The sequence below is a fragment of the Chiloscyllium punctatum genome, chromosome 2 (assembly GCF_047496795.1).
Source record: "Chiloscyllium punctatum isolate Juve2018m chromosome 2, sChiPun1.3, whole genome shotgun sequence".
NCBI classification, from domain to species: domain Eukaryota; kingdom Metazoa; phylum Chordata; class Chondrichthyes; order Orectolobiformes; family Hemiscylliidae; genus Chiloscyllium; species Chiloscyllium punctatum.
Window position 1 is genome coordinate 118,672,762 of NC_092740.1, and position 14,583 is coordinate 118,687,344.

Below are 14,583 nucleotides of genomic sequence, written 5' to 3' on the forward strand. Positions count from 1 at the left end.
AGCTGTGTCCAATCCACATTTCCCAGCTCCAGCCTAATTTTGATATAATTGGCCTTGGCCCAGTTTAGTCCTCTTCCCTTAGGACCACTCTCTTTCTTTATCTACTTACAGACTTGTGGTCACTGTTCCCAAAGAAATCCCCCACCGCAACTTCTACCACTTGTCCTGCCTCGTTCCCCAGTACCAGGTCCAATATGGCCCCTTCCCTTGTCAGACTATTGACATACTGCTCTAGAAAACTCTCCTGGAAGCTTCTTACAAATTCTACCCCTTCCAGACCTTTGACGTTAAGTGTATCCCAGTCAATGTTGGGAAAATTAAAATCTCCCATCACCACTACCCTATTGCCTCTACATTTTTCCATAATCTGTTTACCTATTTTTTCTTCTGCCTCACGCTCATTGTTGGGAGGTCTGTAATACAGCCCCAACAATATAACTGCACCCTTTTTATTTCTCAGCTCCACCCACAATGCCTCACCACCCAAGACCTCCATAGTGTGCTCCTTTAACACAGCCATGATATCGTCCTTGACCAGCAAATTGGACTTTTGAATGGGCGCTGGATATCTGTGAGAAAGGAGATTGAGCATTTTATGATATACCGGTGACTATGCATGATTTTATCAGCAGTTAGCGAGGAAATAGCAAACAAAAAGCAAAGAACTGTGGATGCTGAAAATCTGAGAAGCAGAAATTACTGGAGAAACTTTAGTCCTGAAAAAGCGTCACAGAGCTTGAAATGCTTGAATGCTTTCTCTCCCCAGATTGCTGCCAGACCTGCTGAGTTTCTCCAGCAATTTTTTTTTGTTACAGCTAGGAAATAAAATTGCATGAAGGGAATCTACAGTAGATGGATTGTATTTGATACTTTGGATATTTATATAGCTGTATTTGCATATGATACCATTGGTACAATATGATTTTCTTCAAATTAATTAGCAGTGTGCAGTTTCTGTATTGAATATGAGCAAGTATCCTTGTTACAAGGTATACAGTTTATAAGTTGGTATAATCACTTGATTATGAATTAAATCAGAATAACTTAATAGATTGCAGAGGCTAGCCAATATAAATTATGAGCATCTTTAACAAAGCCGATGCTAATGTTTGCAAACCAGTAGCTTCTACATCTTAGGACCTGGGTCATTTGCACTTCCTACACTACACCAATGTCAAGTAACTAGGATTCATAGAATCAAAAAATCCTTCAGTACAGATGGAAGACAATGGAGATGGAGGCCAATGTGACTACACTGGTTTCTTCAAAGGAGTATCCAATTAATCCCACTCCCTATTTTTGGCCCATGACACACATTGACTCACCTTTGAAGCACAACTCCAAAGATGTGAGTCACTTTCAGGCTCTATACTCTAACAGAGTGATTCTTTATAATGAAGTAAAGGTGCCATGCATACACTAATGCAGTCAGTAATGCTACCTGGCAGTGACAGAATGTGCTAGAGGAGGTGACCTCACATCTGGCAATTACATCACTGTGTTCCATGTGTGGTAAAGCCACTATAAATGCATGCACCACTGATGATGGCCCAGGGAGGTGAGGCAGGGGAGGAGGGAGGCCAGCGGTAAGAGGGTGGAGGAGATGCCAACTTTATCTCTAGCCACCTTACCACCGATTTCTGGATGGGGTTTGGGGACAAACTAGAATCAACAGATTGTGGAAGGGTCTGCTGCTGGACCTGCTCTTTCCACCTTTTTGGACTCCATAAATCACCATAAATGCAGTTATTCATAAGACATTTTGGGCAGCATCGGACAACACTAATTCCTTTTATTGTTTCCTTGATGTCAGGCCGTGAATAATGACATTCAGGCTCTGTATGGCACCTGGTGGTATATTCACAAGGAATGTGATTGTCCCTTAAAAGACAGTTTTGTATGTGTGAGTATTGACTCGGAGGATGAGACTTTTGAGGCGTCAGGCTGACTTTCAAAATTGCAGGTGGGACCTGGTTATGGAAATCTCACTCATATTTCGAATGTATCCCACTGATGTTGGCAGTCCAAAGAACACGGGATGTAAATCATGTGGGTGGTACATCTGAACTCAGCAGTGCCCTTAAACTTAACACTGAGTTTAAAAAGAGCTCCTTTTCACTGTTCCAAGGGCTGCAGTGTAGGAACCACAATCTTATGGAATAGGTAAAACCGCTCTTCAACGATTGATGAAATATAATTAAGTGTCTTGATCTGAAGTAAATTAGATCACTGACTCATTAAATATAACAAAATAACAGTCTTTTTAGTTTTGTTAGATTGAAAAAACAGACAAAGATCGCTACAGTTAATTGATTAGCCATCTGAAGCGTTGTTGGGGACTTTTCCCAAGAGTTCATATTACACAGCATTCAATGATGAATGCTTGGCTGAGTTTCAAAAGCTCCAAAAGTACTTAGCTTGGGAGGGAACAAGGTTCACATTTCAATTGATTGTTTAATAACCTTTTAAAACTGCCAGTTGTCTTTAATCTGTTTAGTGAATAAAAGATAGTTTTTTTTTCTTTAACCATCAGATGAACAGTCTGAGGAACTTAATTTTTAATTGGGTTTAATGATTTTTTTCTTTCTTTTCTGTATCAAGATTCTGGAGTGATCATTCTCTCAGGAGAATTTATCACCTAACAATTTACAGGCACATGGCTCTTGAATTCTTCCCATAATTAATTCTGGGTGGGTGATTATTGACATAGCTTGGAGGCAACATGGAGATCTGAGAAAACTTGGAGGTGTGAAAACATGGAGACTTGGAGGTGTGAAAACATGGAGACTTTATGGGGACTACATGGTGTTTGAGACTTTCATATAACTGGGCCAAAGTGTCTTAATTGAAGTGGGCCTTCTAACCAATCTTCCTCAGCACTCATCTAGCTCTACATCCACGTCTGACCTGCCTCTGGAGGTAGATGGCCTGACTCCAGCATGCTTCCACCTGGCTAGAATGAAGATATCGCAGATGTGGCCCACTTGTCAAAGGCAGCTCTAGCTTCAGCTTGAGTCTGAATTTTAGCTCAGTGGTAACTCTGTTGCTTCTGAATTAAAACAGATATGGCCATAACATTCTTGATAATAGTGCCTGAGGGGTGTCCAGGAGTTTACAAAGTCTTTTCGGAGAGATAGTTTAAAATCCTACCTGCTGTCAAATGTGGGCACAAAAATCTCAGGTGCTATGTTGAGGATATTTAATTGAAACAATATTAATCTCTCAACACATATCACATAACACATAATCATATCTGGTTATGATCACATTGCTGTTACTGTGACTCCGTGCAAATTGGCTCCCGTGTTTCCTTCAGTGCAGCATGCACATTGAAAGAATTTGATGGACAATAAACAGTTTGAATTTGTCCTGAGATCATAGGGGAGCCTTTCTTTCATTGCCTTAAGGAGCCATCACATACAAATCTGATTCTGCTCTTGATGAACACCCACGCATGTAGGCATGTAACAGGAATCGCTGAGCAGTTATCATCACTTGCATAGTGGGAATTCAAGCTTATATTTCACCCTTGACCTGAGGATACTGAATTCGGCAATAATACTCAACATCAAAAGCAAACTGTTTTAGAGAGTGGAAATCTAAAATAAAAGCAGAAAGTGGAATCTGCAGTGAAAGTTAACTTTTTAGGTTGATTACTTTTCACTAGAATTCACTAAAATGTTTTAAGCAAGTACAGAGAAAGTTTAAGATAGATGGTGAAAGGATGAGAGTGTAGGAAGAAATGAACAAAAGGAGAAGAAGTGGGAGACCAGGAAAGATTAATTGCCCTATTTCCCCCTCCTGGATATGATAAGATAAGTGAACAATTGGGCAGGTTGTCCCAGAGATATACAGACCTGCTTCTCAACATTTCATCAATTGGATGAGTTGGACCATTTGAAAAATTCTCAAATTGTCCGCAGTTAATGCCCTTAACTGCTCTACTTATTGTCCCTTAAGGGACTCAACTCACCATCTTTCTAATTACCAAAGCTTGAAATAGTCAGAGGTGTAGGGAAAGAGGACAAGTGGATTACTTCTGAAAGCTATGCTCTGCCTTCCCCTAACATCCTCTTCCCATGACAGTCATGGAGATGCACCGAACAGAAACAGACGCTTTGGTCCAACTTGGCCATGCCAACCAGATATCATAAATTAATCTAGTCCCATTTGCCAGCACTTGGCCCATTTCCCTCTAAACTCTTCCTCTTCATATGCCCATCCAGATACCTTTTAAGTTTGTGATTGTATCAGTCTTCACCACTCTGGCAGCTCATTCCATACACGCACCACCCTTTGTGTGAAAAAGGTGTCCCTTAGGTCCCTTTGGAATTTTTCCCCTCTCACCCTAAACCAATGCCCTCTGGTTCTGGGCTCCTCACCCCCGGGAAAACACCTTGTCTATTTACTCTATCCATGCCCCTCATGATCTTAAAACCTCTTTCAGGTCACCCTCAGCCACTGACGCTCCAGAGGTTACAGCCCCAGCCTGTTCAGCCTCTCCCTATGCCTCAAATCTTTCAACCCTGACAACATCCTTCTAAATCTTTTCTGAACTCTTTCAAGTTTCACAACATCCTTCCAAAAGTAGGGAGACCAGAATTGCAAAGAGTATTCCAATAGTGGCCTAACCAATGTCCTGTACAGCCGCAACATGACCTCTTAACTCCTATACTAAATGTTCTGACCTTTACAGGAAAGCATACTAAATACCTTCTTCACTGTCCTATCTACCTGCGACTCCACTTTGAAGGAACTATGAACCTGCACTCCAAGGTTGCTTTGTTCAGCGGCACTCCCCAGGACCTTAGCATAAAGTGTATAAGTCCTGCCCTGATTTGTCTTTTCAACATGCAGCACCTCACATTTATCTAAATTAAACTCCACCTGCCACTCCTCAGCCCATTGGCCCATCTGATCAAGATCCAGTTGTACTCTGGGGTAACCTTGTTTGCTGTTCACTACATCTCCAATTCTCGTGTCAACTGCAAGCTGACTAATTATATGTTCACTTATGTTCAAATCCAAATCATTTATATATATATGAAGAAAAGCAGTGGACCCAGCACTGATCCTTGCAGCACACCACTCGTTACAGGTCTCCAGTCTGAAAAGCAACCCTCCACCGCCACCTTCTGTCTTCTACCTTGTGGCAGTGACCAGGTAATCTGTTTTTGAGATATAGATTGAAGGATACATATCGGTGAAGAAACCAAAAAGAGCTCCTTCTCTTTCAAAATAGTGCCATGGGTTCCTATGTAGCCATCTGAGAAAGCAGACAGAGTCTCAGAGTAATTTTACATCCAAACGATGGCAACTGCAACAGTGTAGCACTTTTTCCTACACTGCACAGAAGTAGCAACTTTGATTTTTACACTGGTGTGGGATTTGAACCCACAATTTTAACACTCGGCACTAAAAGTGCTAAAATCTGAATTATGGCTGACTGAGAATGTGTAAAATCTCACCTCTGAGCTTTAGAGATTGGCTGCTTTGGCATTGATTAACATCTGAGCATTTTAATAAGGCCATTCTTTCATAATCACTCCCACCCCATCAATAGTCTGTATCAAGTGTCAAATATGCAGTTTGTTTTCAATTTAAGGTAATGTAAGGTAAATGTTCACAATATGTTGCAATTTCCACAGCAACTGGGACAACTGGCCAAATTCAACTTTAGTTTGCTTGTGGAAACAGTTCATTAACTTGAGGTGAACTTTCTTTGGTCAGAATTGACTTTTTTGGGGGGCACTGACAGATGAGCACTAAGAAATAATGCAGAAATGGTTGGATTGATTGAACTCTGGCCTTGAAATTAGGTTAATCAACACACATTTTCAAAGCAAAACAAGATCTCCCCCACACTTCAAGGGGGAGGTATCAGCTTTGTGATTCTCCAAAGCATAGAATATAACACTCCAAGATACATTAAAACACTCAACAGCCTTTTAATTTTGAAGAGATACTAGTATTGTTATGCAGAGAACCGCGGCAACCAGTTAGCATGTAGCAGAATCTCAAAAACAGCAATGATATGAATCATCAGTAAATGTGTTCTAATTATGCTGGATGAGGATGAAATATTGCCTGTGCTGAAAGTCTTGTTTTGAAGGATGCAATGGGACCTTCTATGTCGAACTGAACATCAGCTAAAGATGAAAACTTCACCATGGCAGCATTCTGTCAGTACTGCACTATTTTGTGTTCATGAGTCTGCTTTATCGATGTGGTTGAGAAACAAATACTGGCCGATTCAGATGTCCCCTTCTTTGCTTTGAACAATGAAGTAGAACCTTGGATGTCTACTCGAGCAGGAGCAAGGATTTGTTTTAACTGCTGCTGTCATTGTATGTCATGCTTGTCAGTCTTACACCATCCTCATATCCACTATACCTTCTTTGCAACTTCTTTGTGAGACCCAACATCCAACTACACCATGGTTGACCCCTCTTTCTGCTGTACTCCACTTTGGCCTTTACAGGAGATCTTTGTAGGTGTTTAGCTATGATCAAATGGCTGCAATACTGGCATTTTCTTCTCTGTATGTCTCTTTTTAAGAGTTATTTTTGCTTCTGCAATTTTACAACCACTTCAATTATCCGATGGTTTCTACATGAGTTTGCAAGAATGCCTTAGTATCCACCTTTCTTACATAGATCCTTACTCAGTGTGAGGTGATGCATAATAACTGAAGGATTTACACAATGAATGGTTGGATCTAGGGAGTATTTAGGAACAAAGTGACCTTGGTGTATAAGTCTAGAGACCCCTGAAGGTGTCAGCACAGGTATATAGGCCTTCATTAGCTGTAGCATAGAATATAGGAGCAGGGAAGTCTTTTTGCAACTTTATAGAGCATTAGTTAGGCTACAGATGCAATTCTGGTTGCCATACTATTGGAAGGACATGGTTGCTCTGGAGATGGTGCAGGAGAGATTCGGGAGAGACTGGATAGATTGGGTTTGATTTCCCTGGAGCAGAGGAAGCTGAAGGGTGGGGAATCAGATTGAGGTCTACAAAATTATGAGAGGCACATATGGAGTTATCTGTAAGAATCTTTTTCCTCTGGCAGTTATGTCTAAGACCAGAGCACGTATATTTAAGGTGAAGATTAAGTAATTTATTGGAGATCTGAGGAAACATTCACTTAGAGAATGGTAGAAATATGTAATATTGCAGCTTGAGAGGCAAGTACTCTTGCAACATCTAAGAAGCATCTGGACAAGCATTTAAAATGCCAAGGCATAGTAGGATAAGGATCCGGTGCAGGTAAATGGGATTGGTATAGTTTGGTGATTGTTTGTTGGCATAGGCATAATGGGCCAAATGATTTGTGCTATATGACTCGATGACTTGATGACTCACTATTCTTTAATTTCTGAAGCACACAGGTAAATGAATGGAATGTAGCAACGTATGAGTGCTTTCCTTATTATAATCTTGAATTTTCTTCATAATATGCTCTTTATCCTCACAAATATTTGTTTTTTCCATCCTTTTGATTTTGGCATTGAACCTACCATATTTTGTCGTCATTTGTTCTTAGTAAACTAACTGATCTATTCGCTCCAGTATGATAGCTTCCATTTCAATCTTTAGTACATTCTAATGTATTCCTTCTGACTACCATTGTTATTGTCTTACGGTATTTTAGAAAAAGATGGTATTTCTAACAGTGTAGCATTCCCTCAAGACTTTGTGAAAATGCAAACCCAGATTACATGCTTAGCTACCTGGAATTGGTTTTGAACTCATGACCTTCTAACTCAAAAATAAGAATTCTACCACAACACCAAGGCAGATAATTAGAGCCAGTGTAAATGCATCCTGTCCCAAGGCACTTTTTTCAGTGACTAGAGTTTGGCATAGATAATTAGTGGTAAACGCTGCATTAAATTGTCTGGTGGAAAACTGTAAAAATGGTTGCATTAAAACAGAATTAAATTTTACAGTTTTTGATGTTTTCAGCTTTTATTGGCTTTAAATCTAGTGTGTGTGTTTTGATGTTAGTTATTGAGAACTGTCATCTCTTAGTGACCCATCCATTTCTCATAGCCTTCTGTGACATCATCCAAAACCACAAATGTCAGGTTCCATATATATACATAACAAGCAGCTCTGCCTCATCACTACCTCTCTTGACTGTTATACTATCTCTAAGTAGTCAGACTGGTTGTTTGATATCTAGCTCTGGATAAGCATAAACGACCTTCTCTTGATATTAGTACAGCAGAATTGTCAGTCCCCATTTCTGAGTCACAAACTCCATCCAGCTTTTTTTGTAATTGTCTGATGCTGAAGGAGACACTTTGCAACTTCAGTACAGTATTTTATTCCTGGGTCAGTGAATAAGCACATACGCATCATGTTGGAAATCTGCCAACTTCTAAATCCATTTAATTACCGAACTCTATCCATGACTCAGTCATTTGAAGCCCTTATCTGTGTCTTTGTTCCTGTAATTGTACTGTGCCTTTAAGACAGATTTGTTGTGTGCTGCTTCTCTTGCAGAAAGGTATTGCTGCTGGTGATGAAATATGTTTGCTTCAGAAGCACTGAGTAAACAGCTTTGAGCTTTCTGTGTTTTATTGAAGTAAATTAAGGAAGCATGAGTGGGTGGAGTTAGGCTATCTCAGACTCAGGGTTTTAATTGTGCTTTCAGTTGGTGTTTGGAGTTTTCAATTGAAGCTGATAGATACAGCTCTGTCTCTTCACTGCACCAAAAACATTGAGTTTTCTCCCTCTGCTGCTAGATTATATCTTTTGGTCTACCTTTCTCCTTGACTGGAAGGGAGTTGGCGCATAAGGACAATCTGTTTTACTGAATTTATCTTTATGGGATGCTGCTGTTTTGGAACAAATGATAATTCATTATTAAAAAGTATATTAATTTATTAAGTATCTCAATAGAGTTAAAGCTATGTCAGTTCATAATTTTTGTTTATATTTTAATTGTGTTGTAAGAATGAAGTGTGCTTTGCTTAAAACCTAGTGGTGGACTAATGGAATCATACCGGGAGACAGGGTCTTTTACCTAGCATAGAGTGTGTCTTTTTATTTTATTTAAAGATATCTCCTTGATATATTTTGAGGATGTTTGGTCTGGTCCAGAACAATTACCTTGAGAATTAACAATTCTAAAAATCCTGTAGCAGGCCTCCCATTTTCAATCTTGTATAATCTGACCCCATCCTAAACTCTACTGCCAAATTCTAACTAGCACCAAGTCCCTTCTATTCACTCACCTACCTTGCCTTCCAGTCCAGTAATGCCTCACTTTCAAGTCTTTCCTTGGCCTTGCTCATCCCTATCCCTGGGATTTCCAGGTGCTCCACAAACGTTCTGAAATCTGCACAATTCTCCAATTCTAGCCTCTTGTTTTTGTTTCCCTATTTTGACACACAGTTATCTCACTGTTGTAATCTCTTCTTATGGGTTATGTCAAATTTAGACTGTGAACATTACTGTGATGTGAGTGAAAGGGACTTAGTGCAGGTTAGAATATGGGCAGCCAAATTTAGGGTGAACTCGAGTTTTACAAGATCAAAATAGGAATTCTGTCACAAGATAATTAACATTGTTAATTGTTGCGGTAACTAATATGGACCAAACAAAACCCCCTTAAAATATATCAATGAGATAGCCTAGACCGTATCTTATTACTTTATCTGAAGTTAAGTGTCAGGCACTGTGTTCCAGTGTAGTTCAATTGGTCCACCATTAGGATTTGAGGGATGTTTTATAAAGATAAAAGTGCTGTATGTATGAATACAAGTTCCCATTAATAACTGTAAATGTAAATGTTAGTTAAAAGGAATGCATTTTTCTTTGTTTGCATACAACATATTTTTGACAAAAGCTTCATGTCTCCAATTATATTAAATACAATGGTAGTCACTACTGGTTGTTGCATCATTTAACAATGTCAAGCAAAAATAGAAATTTTGACGATGAAACCATTCATGTTTTACAAGGAACACAATGTGACTTGTGGTGTCCCATAAGGAACTGTGTTAGGGCCTCAATTAATTGCATTATTTATTAGCAACTTAATGGCATACAAAGTCATATAGGCAAATTTGCTGATGACATCAATGTTGGGCAGGATTATCAACAGCATAGAGATTAGCATAAAATTACAAAGGAATATTGGGAATCTAGGTGAATGGGCAAAACTGTGTCAAATGGATTTTAATATAAGCAGGAATGAGGTTATCCATTTTGGACTGAAAGAGGATAGATCAGGGCACTTTCCAGATGGTATGAAGTTAACTACAAAGGTTATCTATAGAGACTTAGGGTTCAAGTGCAAAGATCTTAAAAATGTCATGAACAAGAACAGAAAATAATTGAGAAGGCTAATGGAATGCTGGTCTTTATATCAAGAGGATTGGATTATCAGGATGCAGAGGTTATGCTGCCACTATACAAAACCTAGATAGACCTCATTTGGTGCTCTATGAGCAGGTCTGGGCACAGTACTTTTAGGAATGATATATTGGCCTTGGAGGGAGTACAACATAACCCCTAAAGTCCAGCATTATTTTAAGTTATGAAGCTAGATTATAGAAATTATCCTGTCACAGATCTAAAAGTTGAAGTTCTAAATTGGGGAAAGGCTAATTTTGATGGTATTAGGCAAGAACATTCAAAAGCTGATTGGGGGCAGATGTTCACAGGTAAAGGGACTACTGGAAAATGGGAAGCCTTCAGGAATGAGGTAACGAGAATCCAGAGAAAATATATTCCTGTTAGGGTGAAAGGAAAGGCTGGTAGGTGTAGGGAATGCTGGATGACTAAAGAAATTGAGGGTTTGGTTAAGAAAAAGAAGGAAGCTTATGTAATGTATAGACAGGATAGATCGAGTGAATCCTTAGAAAAGTATAAAGGTAGTAGGAGTACACTTAAGAGGGAGATCAGCAGGGCAAAAAGGGGACATGAGATAGCTTTAAGGAGAATCCAAAGGGTTTTTCCAAATACATTAAGGACAAAAGGGTAACTAGGGAGAGAATAGGGCCCCTCAAAGAGCAGCAAGGCGGCCTTTGTGTGGAGCTGCAGAAAATGGGGGAGATACTAAGCGAGTAGTTTGCATCAGTATTTACTGTGGAAAAGGATATGGAAGATACAGAATGTAGGGAAATAGATGGTGACACATTGCAAAATGTCCATATTACAAAGGAGGAAGTGCTGGTGTCTTGAAATGCATAACGATGGATAAATCCCCAGGACCTGATCAGGTGTACTGTAGGACTCTGGGAAGCTTGAGAAGTGATTGATGGGATTCTTGCTGAGATATTTGTATCATCGATAGTCGCAGGTGAGGTGCAGGAAGACTGGAGGTTGGCTAACGTGGTGCCACTGTTTAAGAAGGATGATGAGGACAAGCCAGGGAACTCTAGACCAGTGAGCCTGATGTCAGTGGTGGACAAGTTGTTAGAAGGAATCCTGAGGGGCAAGATGTACATGTATTTGGAAAGGCAAGGACTGATTATGGATAGTCAATATGGCTTCGGGCATGGGAAATCATGTCTCACAAACTTGACTGAGTTTTTTGAAGAAGGAACAAAGAGGATTAATGAGAGCAGAGCAGTAGATGTGATCTACATGGACCTCAGTAAGGCGTTTGACAAAGTTTCCCATAGGAGATGGTTAGCAAGGTTAGATCTCACGGAATGCAGGGCAAACTAGCCATTTGGAAACAGAACTGGCTCAAAGATAGAAAACAGAGGGTGGTGGTGAAGGGTTGTTTTTCAGACTGGAGGCCTGTGACCAGTGGAGTGCCACAAAGATCGGTGCTGGGTCCAGTACTTTATCTCATTTACATAAATGATTTGGATGCGAGCATAAGAGGTACAATTAGTAAGTTTGCGGATGACACCAAAATTGGAGGTGTAGTGGACAGCGAAGAGGGTTACCTCTGATTACAACAGGATCTTGACCAGATGGGCCAATGGGCTAAGAAGTGGCAGATGGAGGTTAATTCAGATAAATGTGAGGTGCTGCATTTTGGGAAAGCAAATCTTAGCAGGACTTATACACTTTATGGTAAGGTCCTAGGAAGTGTTGCTGAACAAAGAGACCTTGGAGTGCAGGTTCATACCTTCTTGAAAGTGGAGTTGCAGGTAAATAGGATAGTGAAGAAGGCGTTTGATGTGGTTTCTTTTATTGGTCAGAGTATTGAGTACAGGAGCTGGGAGGTCATGTTGCGGCTGTACAGGACATTGGTTAGGCCACTGTTGGAATATTGCATGCAATTCTGGTCTCCTTACTATCAGAAATATGTCATGAAACTTGAAAGGGTTCAGAAAAGATTTACAAGGATGTTGCGAGGGTTGGAGGATTTGAGCTATAGGGAGAGGCTGAACAGGCTGGGGCTGTTTTCCCTGGAGTGTTGAAGATTGAGGGGTGACCTTATAGCGGTTTACAAAATCATGAGGTGCATGGATAGGATAAATAAACAAAGTCTTTTCCCTGGGGTCATGGAGTCCAGAACTAGAGGGCATAGGTTTAGGGTGGGAGGGGAAAGATATAAAAGAGACCTAGGGGGCAACATTTTCACACAGGTGGTGGTACGTGTATGGAATGAGCTGCATGAGGGAGTGGTGGATGCTGGTACAATTGTAACATTTAAGAGGCATTTGGATGGATATATGAATAGGAAGCGTTTGGAGGGATATGGGCCAGGTACTGGCAGGTGGGACTAGATTGGGTTGGAATATCTGGTCGGCATGGATGGGTTGGACCAAAGGGTCTGTTTCCATGCTGTACATCTCTATGATTCTATGACAAAGTGATTCTTTAATTACATGTGGAATGTCCTTGACACTGGTCCAACTCCCTCAGAGCCAACTCAGCACATCAGAAGATCTGACACTTTTTTTTAATCTGTCACCTGGGCTCCCTGATTGATCCAGATTAACAGCCCCAAAAAGGGAACTGATATTCTATGAGGTCCATCTGGCTGACTTTGTTACAGTCAATGCAAACAGGGTAGATAAATATAAACTGTTTAAACTGTTTGGAGATTCTAGAACTGGGGACGTGGTCTCCAAGTTAGGGCTTGGCCATTCAGGCAACACATTAGGAAGCACTTCTCTACATTTGAAACTCTCTTCCACAAATGATAGTTTATGCTAGATCAGTTGTTAATTTTGAACCTAAGATTGATACTTTTTTTTGTTCAGCAAAGGTACTAAGAGATATAGCCCAGAGCCATGTGTGGCAAATGGAACAAGTGATAAGAGAGCAAACACTTCTCGCATCAAATAATTGGAATATGGAATGCATTGCTTGAAATTGGCTGGAGGCAAGTTCACTTAAGACATTCAAGAGGGCATTGGACAATTAATTTGGATGTGCAAGAATGTGGGAAAAAAAGCAATCGATTGCATTTTGTCATAATGCCAATTCAAAGGTCAGAGGATGTCATGACAGACTGAATGGTCTCCTACTGCACCGCAACATTTTGGGATTCTTTTGTGAACTCATGTCAGCTTAGAATATTATCTGTGGATTTTATTCATCTCAAACAACATCAAAACTCTGACAAATACTTTGACAAACGCTATTGCATCCCTATCAAGGGGGGAAATCTGCTGCCATTCCTTCTGACATCTGAGCAGAACAAATTTTGCAGCAACAAGACAAATACTTTGTATTCAACTCACATGCCAACATCTGCTCTGTCTTGTAATATTTCTAAACTTTGCTTTCACTATGATTCCAACAGCAGTTCAAACTCATTAATAGTAAAACCTTCACAGCGTACTCACAAAATAGCCTTAATAGTTTCTATAAGAGTAGACATAAAGGGTGCAGATGCGCTTTGGATACTAGATGTGCTTGCTGTCTGTTAGTTTTACTGAAAGCTGTGGTGTTACTGTTCTTTCAGAAATGATTTTATGAGGTGAAAATAACAAACACTATCACACCTGTAATGTTATTCAATGATCTGAAGATCCATGAAAGTGAAACTAAAAATGCTGTAGAATTAACCTGACTATTTGACAGTGTTTTCAGCCTGTTCACTTGAGGGCAAGCAAAATTCATAAAGCATAAACTGAATATGTATTGGGTGAAAAGACTTTCAGAATCGAGGAGATGCATCAATCTATTTGCTTTCTAAACTCTTAACAACTATAAGTGATGCACATCATGATAATTGCTGTTGTTCAATTTTTCACAATCCATGACTTACAAACCATTTTAATGCATTCCATTGTGCATTGTATTTGACACAACTGGAGGAATTGGTGAATAGAAAAAGGCAGCAAAACATTGGTTCAAACTATTTTTCAGTGTGCTGTCCATGAACCGCACTATAGTCAACTACAAGCATTAACCTGTGATGCAATTGGGAAGAGTGATAGTTATCCAGGACCAATGGGTTATTAGAGCAAGTAACAGGCAGAAAGTTTTTGATACATAAGCATTATTGCATTCTCCTACCAAATGCAACAACTTTCATGTTTTGCCATCAGTTTACTCTTCAAAATAAACACTGTGGAGGATTTCAAAGTAGTATTTAAAATCTGTGAAGTAAGTAATCAATTTCAAAAAGCCAGCCTTCCAGTAACCTTAAAT

The 14,583-nt window shown here is 39.8% G+C and overlaps 1 protein-coding gene across 4 annotated transcripts in view; it reads left to right on the top strand.

Moving 5' to 3' along the window:
- lingo2 (leucine rich repeat and Ig domain containing 2) overlaps positions 1–14,583 on the top strand; it is a 717,008-nt gene that overhangs the window by 438,004 nt on the left and 264,421 nt on the right. The gene's annotated exons all lie outside the window — the stretch shown is intronic.